Source organism: Mastomys coucha, unplaced genomic scaffold (assembly GCF_008632895.1).
Source record: "Mastomys coucha isolate ucsf_1 unplaced genomic scaffold, UCSF_Mcou_1 pScaffold21, whole genome shotgun sequence".
Classification (NCBI taxonomy): Eukaryota; Metazoa; Chordata; class Mammalia; order Rodentia; family Muridae; genus Mastomys; species Mastomys coucha.
Window position 1 is genome coordinate 51,281,412 of NW_022196904.1, and position 8,615 is coordinate 51,290,026.

Consider the following 8,615-nt stretch of genomic DNA (forward strand, 5'->3'; position numbering starts at 1 on the left):
TCATTACAGATCTGTCTAATTCACAAAAGAAAAAATATTTTGAATTCCATCTAAGCTCCTGAATTACATCCAGTTACCATAGAGTATCTCTCAGTCACATATTGGTAAAAAAATTAAGAGGTATTTTTTAATAAAAGAAATGTTTAACATATATGCTTATTCTCAGAAATTCTATGTTTATGTAAATTTTTATAGGGCTGCATATATGTCTGTATTAAAGTAGCATTTATTTTTGTTTTTTGGTGCAAGTAATATTCTTAAAATATTTAATACTATACTAAGATATAAATATTGTATGTTAAGACAAATCCACTTGGGCCTCTAAAATGAATTGCCCTCCAATAGTCATAATGACTACTCTATCAAAAGTTCCTAAGCTTTCAATCATTAAAAACATCTGAGTTCTACTGTGCTGCGAAGATGAGTTGTAGGGAGTTCATTCTCAACTAATGGACACAATGAGGAGGAGGGCCAATTCACCTGCTTTAATGACCTTAAGGTAATCTCTCAACTACCTTAGGTGGCTATGGGGAAGAGGGTATCAACCTCACATATAGGCTACTTCATGTTACACCAGTGTGCTGGGCCAACACTTTCCTGCTAACCTTGCATCCCCAGCACTAGGTCCAGGTGCTGAACATGTGAGGTGCAAGGCAGGCTCTTCTGAGTCCTGCAACCATCAAGGGAGTAGGGACAGATTTCTCACTCTCATTACATGGAGCAGTTTTCCCAACATCCAGAAGTGGAGGAGACTCCTGGGGAGGAACATCACCCCGTACCTTCACTACCCAGTGGCAGATAAGTGGTGGTTTCTGTTTTCTAAAACTAATACTTTGGGGCAGTTCACCTACATTTAATGGAATATGGGTAGACTCTCAAGGCATGAATCCAGGAAAACCTAATGACTCTTTGTCTTAAACAGCCCATGAAATGTAAGAAGTCACTATGTTAAAACATGTTTTCCATAAATCTTCCTTCTAGCTATACTGGGATTGTGGCTGGCTTGGTATAGTATAAGAAGTATTCAAGCACTACCAGACCTTTCCAATTCGTGAAACATACAAGGTTTCAAGAGATCAGGTGAATTTAATGGGGAGAAAAAAGTGAATTGATTTAGAAATGTAAAATGTAGTAAATATAGATTAACAAAACAGTGTAATAAAATATTTACCATCCTCCTAAAAATACCTATAATATAGAGGTAAATGCTCTCAGCCACCCATTGGACTGAGCACAAGGTCTTCAATGAAGGAGCTAGAGAAAGACCAAAGGAGTTAAAGGAGCTTGCAGCCCCATAGGAGGGACAATATGAACCAACCAGTAACCCCAGAGCTCCCATGGAATAAACCACCAACCAAAAAGTACACATGGAGGGACCCATGGCTCCCGCTGTATAAGTAGCAGAGGATGGCCTTTCCAACATCACTGGGAGGAGAGGCCCTTGGTCATGAGAAGGCTTGATGCACCAGAGTAGGAGAATGCCAGGACAAGGAAGCAGGAATTGATGGGTTGGTAAGCAGTGGGAAGAGGGATGTGATAGGGGGTTTTCAGAGGACAAACCTGGAAAGGGATAACATTTGAAATGTAAATAAAGAAAATATCTAAGAAAATATACCTATAAGAATTAGATGTGATTGTGTAGATAATCACATACACTTCAAAATAAAGTTACATTTCTTATCAGAAAATGTGTCTTAAATAGTGCATAAATTATATAACGAATAAATGCAGAAAAATACTCACAATCTAAACACAGTGTGGAACATAGTCAACAAGTTGTTTGAGAGAGCATCTCCTGTATCTAAATCTCAGGGGTCATTGTGGAAGAGGGACAAAAAAGATGCTATAATCTGTGATATAAAACTATTTGCTGTAAGATTACATTATTTAGAAATGCCATTTGTTATACTAACAAATATGATTTTCAGAATATTTTAAGCACTTAATGATGACAGAAAAAGGTACAATGTTCTGGAAAGAAAAACAACCACTTGGTTATCCAACAGAAAATGATCAGCACTAAAAACATACAACCTTAACATTATACAAACTAATTGGGCTGTATTCATGATTTTTAAGAATACACTTGTACATGTGTTCATATATATGCCTGCAATAATAACTAAATGACAAGAAGCAATGTATATGGAAATAATCAAAGCATATTGTATTGAAGGGTAGGGGAGAGAAAAGGGAAATAAAACTGCTGTATTGCAATCTCAAATACAGAAAAAATTTACACAAAATAGAGGTGAAATCAATGTGTTCCCCTCACCCATCTTTGTGGATGCATGCAACCAAACTTTGGACTGAGCATGAGGACCCTAATGGAGAAGTTAGTTCAAGAACTGAAGGAGCTGAAGGGGGTTGGAAGAGCAAAACAACTAGACTCTGCAAAGCTCCCATGGATTAAACCAACAATAAAAGAGTACACATGTGTGTACCTATGGCACCAACTGGATATGTACCAGAGGATTGCCTTATAAGGCATTACTTGGAGTGGATCATCTCAATCCTGTAGAGGCCCAGTGACTCAGGGTAGGGGAATGCTAGGCCACTGAGTCAGGAGTTGGTGGGCAGGTATGGGAGCACCTTCAAAACACAGTGGGAGGGGGCAGAAATAGGGGCTCTGAGGAGAGGAAACTGGGAAGGTTGAAAACATTTGGAAAGTAAATTAATAAAATAAGAGAAAAATGAAAAAGGAATCTCCCAATGTTAACTCTAGGTGCCTGGTGAGTTTCTTTGGGAAATTTTACAGAATATTTTTAATATATTATTTTCAGAGCTACGTATGCTCAGAAACAGACTACCTAGGAAATCATTAACAAACAAGGATGATGACTTTCTTATAGTTTAAATGACAGACCATGCTCAAATATTCATGCTTGGCCTTTATTTTCTAGCTTCTTAAAAGGCTACAATAAGTATATGTAGATTTCCCTACAATAAATTGTCTGAGCATGAAGATACTAAAGTGAGTGTCTGCTGCCCTTTCCTGTCATTTAATGAGGGGGCGGATTCAAACTTCAAGCCCAGCTAGAGTTAATATTTACCAAATGGCTTAGATGATTGACCTAGATGGCTACTGTTTGCCTTGGATTAGAGGACTAGACAGTACCTTGATTTATTCCTGTAGCCTTTCCTTCTTTTTTAGGTATTCTTTTCTCAAGATTCTCTAAGCATTAGATGTGTTAAATGAATGACTCATGATATTCACAGTACAGTGGTTTACTGACTGCTGACGCACATTTTTCATAGCATTCACTAGAATTTCACTAGAAAATTGCTATTGAAAATCTGTTGGATATATTTTTGAGTAAAAAGCAAAGCTGAAGCAAATGATGAAACTTATAAATGTTCAAGTAAATTAATACACCTGGAGTGTAGTAATAGCTGATGAGAATAAACACAAATGTAGAGGATTTTACCAATCAATACCTGGTATTTCTTTACTGAAGACTATGATTTCTTTTTTCACAAGTATTTGAATAAGTGAAGCATAAAAATAAACATCAAATCTTACCTCCATCCAAACTGATATTTAATACAATAAAAACTTTTTTTCTATGTAAAAAAATTCTTATCTTGATTGAACTTGATGAAAGATACATGTAGACTGGAACTTTTAACTGTGAAACATCCAAGATTCCACAGTGACTAGTATTTGAGCTTAGTGGATTCTTATTGGTACCTAAAGAGATTCCTACCAATGAGGGTAGATTTTTGACTAGTCTTATATTTATATATCAAAACCCCTCATGGAAAAAATATTAGAATCCTGAGAAACAGGACCTAACTTTTGATTCATTCCAGATATATAAACAATAAATTTGACAACATTTTTCATGTAGATTCCTTCCTCCAGGAACTCTTAGAAGAATACTACTATGAAGGCAATACTATCAATACATTACTATCATGGCCATTCAAAATTTAAAAAAATCAGGGTCTCAGCAATTATCTGCTTTGATATGTGTTTACTTTCTTCTATAACAGGCAAAGGCTCTTGTAATTTTTATCAGTAAAATCGTAAGTCATTACTTGTGCAAATACACAATAAACCTTCCAAAAATTCTAATAAACCTCTGTCTTTAATCCTTTTTAACTAAAATTCCCTGCTTCGTCTTTCAGATGCACATTCAATTCTCTTAAATGAGACCCCAAAACTGATAAATCTTCAAAGTTAAAGTTATGTTAGATATATAGAGGCAAAAAGAATATACATGATGGACAGAGCATTAAGACAAATTACTGAGCCACAAAACTATAGTTAACTACAAAGTTACCAGGAGATAGGGATAATAAACTTGATAAGACTGAAAAAATGACTTTCGGTTCTAAACACATTTTAATGAGTTTAAAACTAATGAGACACCAACATTTAATATAACCCTGTCATGATATAGCATAATAGGTTCAGCCTATTAAAATCAATTGATTCTACCACAAATCAATATTTATATCAAATTAAATGAATCTGAGGCTCCTAGATTATGCACAAGAATAGAAACTAGAATTTTAAAAAATTACCACAGAACACACAAGATTCACAGGATGATATCAACTAAACATAATTGAAAAAAATGTTCAGTGATAGATATTAAATAGTGATTAAGACAAAGCAATACAATCAAAGCATCATACATATCATACATGCTAGGACTCATGGATACTGAGTTGTATGTGTGCTTAGTGTGTTAAGATACAAAGTTTAAAATGAAATAATAGGAAAGAAAATTTTGAATTGTAATCTTTTTAATTGGAGTATCTGTCAACTGTTTGCTCTGACTGTCCTTAAAGAAAGAATTATGCATAGACCCAAGTATGAACATAGAATTTTGTTTGTTACCAACAATAAGAGGGTAAACCTGATGTTAGACTTTGTAATGAAATGTAATGGAAAGCAGCTAAGACCTGTGATGGTAGCAAGATGATAACAAGGGAGAATGGCAGCGTGTGGGTTTAGTACTCTCAGAGTGTAGTGCCTACTAGGTAAGGGGATGTCAAAGAATGTTCCAGAAAGTATCATGGTGCCAAGTGAGAACTGCTGTCCTGTTACAAATATCCTCTACAGATCTGAGCCCCCAAAGCATAGTAAAGAGCAACAGGTCCCTGTCTCTGTCAGACACTGAACACTGACGTAATACATCATCCTTGCAGATGAAATAGAACTCCAAAGCTGAGTCCTGAATGATAGATCTCAAACCTGAAGCAATGACCAGAAGCAATAACAAATACCTAGCACAGCAAACAAGCGCAGTTTCTCTCAAAGCAGGAATGTGAATAATCATAGCAAGTTACCTGACCATGCTGGCGTTTTCTTTTCATTTTCGTCTGTTCTCCTCCTTCTCAAAAGAACAGCTTGTCAATCTAGAGAAAGAGCCTGATACGAGCTGACATCTAGATATCAACCAAGAGCATTACTGAAAAATTATCTTTATGTGAATAGATGTTTTAGTTATGGTTGGCTCTGACTGCCTGAGTATACGTAGGAAAATAGAGAAAGGGTTTGGGACCAATCAGGAGAGAGATCTCAAAAATGATAAAAGAGGCAAAAGCCTGTTGTTACCATGGAGATTATTTTCAATCAAAGCTCTTCCATCATTTCTCCCCCTCTCTGCCTGTTGCATCAGAAATAATGATAATATTAATAATAAGAAAAGATGAACTAAAAGAAGAAAGACCATACTGCTATTCTTCGGTTTCTGGCTCTAATAAAAAACAAAGAAAACTGACGAGTAATGCTTGTGCCTTTGAGTCTGTGTCTGGCTAATGATACCTATAATAAAGCCTCCATTTGTGTCTAGGGACTGCTGCTTGTAATCACAAGCTGTCAAATGCATTTCAGAGCTGAACCTTTGTAATCTTCCTGTGCCAATCTCTTGAGAAGCTATGTTTATTTGGAAATTTATCACATTAATTCATATATTTATGCACATTACAACTTACAAACAATGTACTTCAATTATGTAAAGGCATACTTGTGTTCTGTTTCATCAAGCTATTTAATATATATTACACTGTATGTTAAATTATAAAAATGGTAAAAAAAAATGAAGAGAAGTTTATTTTAGAAAAGAAATATCCAAAATTTAGATATTCTACAATCATTTCTTGGTGTGTGCCTACCTATGTGTGATACTTTTTATGCAGAGGAGCACATTGTGTATATGTATATGGTATCTATTTGAGAACTTATAGAATTGATATTAAAATGTCATTATTTGTAAACATTTAACTTAATATTCACAAGTCATATAATGTGTTAAAAGTACAACCATTACTCATAATACATTAGGGTTACCCACAACATCTATAACATAATCTATTGCTGCTTAATCTGATATTTTTAATACACCCTCAATTGATTAAGCACCGTTGATATGTGCCAGTTGCAGAGAGATCTATAGGAGTATCAGTACCCTCTGTTGCTAATGTTCCTGAAAAATATTACTTTCCCTCTACAACCAGTTCATCAAATGCCAACAACTACTACAAGTTTATTCCATCCCAAATACGATGCCTTCCTGTAAAGTTATCCTAATATTTTAACTTTAGAATTTGCATATTTGACTGAAACTTTAGGAGATATGAGTGTGTTTATGCTGTTCCCCTCTGAGCAGCACATGTGTAGCTGAGACAACAAGCATCTAAGACACTATTATATCCTCCATGTCACAAGTGAACCAACCTTTTGGCAAAGTATACTTTACAATTATCCCTAACTTACTTTCCTTTGAGAAGCAGTACTTTTTATTAACAAGTTGAAATGTATACCATGGTTTTCATTTTGCATTGCACATGGTTAGTTAATGTTAATGTGTGAAAATTTATTATTATTTGAATTAATATATGCTATCAAATAATAAGTGTAGAAGCCACATATTCAATTATTACTAAAGGAGTAAAACATGTTAAATTAAGTATTATTTTACTCCCTTCTATACTGTTCCTCATCTTGTTGTGGTTCTGATGATTCAGGTCCTTTCCAACAAAACCCTTTTGGTGGTATGTTGTAAATTTTCTTCCATTTCTTCAAGTTCTGCTTTGAGTGCTTGTGTGTCTGTTTTTTTGTTTGTTTCTGTGTTTGTTTTTTGTTTTTGTTTTGGTGTTTGTGGTATGGTGCTCTGTTCTTAATTTTCACCACATATTTGTTGTATAATGCTTATTACAACATACATTCTGAGAGAAAATTTGACTGATAAAGTAAATCTGTATTACTTCACATGTCAGAAAATGTTATGAACAGTTTTTTTGACAATAACAAATATTTTTTTTTAAGTTGGGATTTCAAAATTGCTAAGTGATATGAAAGTCATATATATACACTCTTGATAAACCCAAAGACAATAAAAGAAAAATTGTATACATCATCATCAAACAAAATCTATTTACTTTTGATAGCTCTTGGTAAGAAATTGGTTTTTCTTAATGCAATATTACTAAGGACATGAACCATGTTTCTGACCATGGTTCATACACAGTAGTAGTTATCCAGCATGCAATAAAATCAATTTTGTACATATTGAAGAATTTATTTTTCTTTGATATTTATTTTTAAAGTGGGAAACCACAGGAACCTCAATATTTAGGTAGGAGGAAAGATCTGGGAGGATTTGGAAAGCCAAGATTACATGATCAAAATATATTGCTTGAAATATTTAAAATAATTATATGTATAAATTGAAAATAGAGTCAAAGATAAGCTGTGATATTCACTCTTCAGTGGGCTGTATTTATATATAAATATTGCTGAGATGTTACTTGCATTTCATAAAATCTCAACACAGTTTTTATCATAAATATATATGAAAATGAAATAGTATAAGAGTCATTGAAAGCTCAAGTCCAAGTGGATTGGGGACCTCCACATCAAACCAGATACACTGAAACTAATAGAAAAGAAAGTGGGGAAGAGCCTCGAGCACATAGGCACAGGGGAAATTTTCCTGAACAGAACACAAATAGCTTATGCTCTTAGATCAATAATTGACAAATGGGACTTCATAAAGTTGCAAAGGTTCTGTAAGGCTAAAGACACTGTCAATAGGACAAAACGGCAACCAACAAATTGGGAAAAGATCTTTACCAATCCTATATCTGATAGAGGGCTAATATCCAATGTATACGAAGAACTCAAGAAGTTAGACTCCAGGGAACCAAATAACCCTAATATGAATGAGGTACACATCTAAACAAAGAATTTTCAAATGATGAATACGGAATGGCGAGAAGCACCTAAAGAATTGTTCAACATCCTTAGTCATCAGGGAAATACAAATCAAAACAACCCTGAGATTCCACCTCACACCAGTCAGAATGGCTAGGATAAAAATCTCAGGTGATAGCAGATGCTAGAGAAGTTGTGGAGAAATAGGAAGACTCCATTGCTGGTGGGATAGCAAGCTGGTACAACCACTCTGGAAATCAGTTTGGCGGTTCCTCTGGAAATTGGACATAATTCAACCAGAGGACTCAGCTATACCACTCCTGAGCATATACCTAGAAGATGCTCTAACATGTAATAAGAACACTTGCTCCACCATGTTCATAGAAGCCTTATTTATAATAGCCAGAAACTGGAAACAACACAGATGTTTCTCAACAGAGGAATG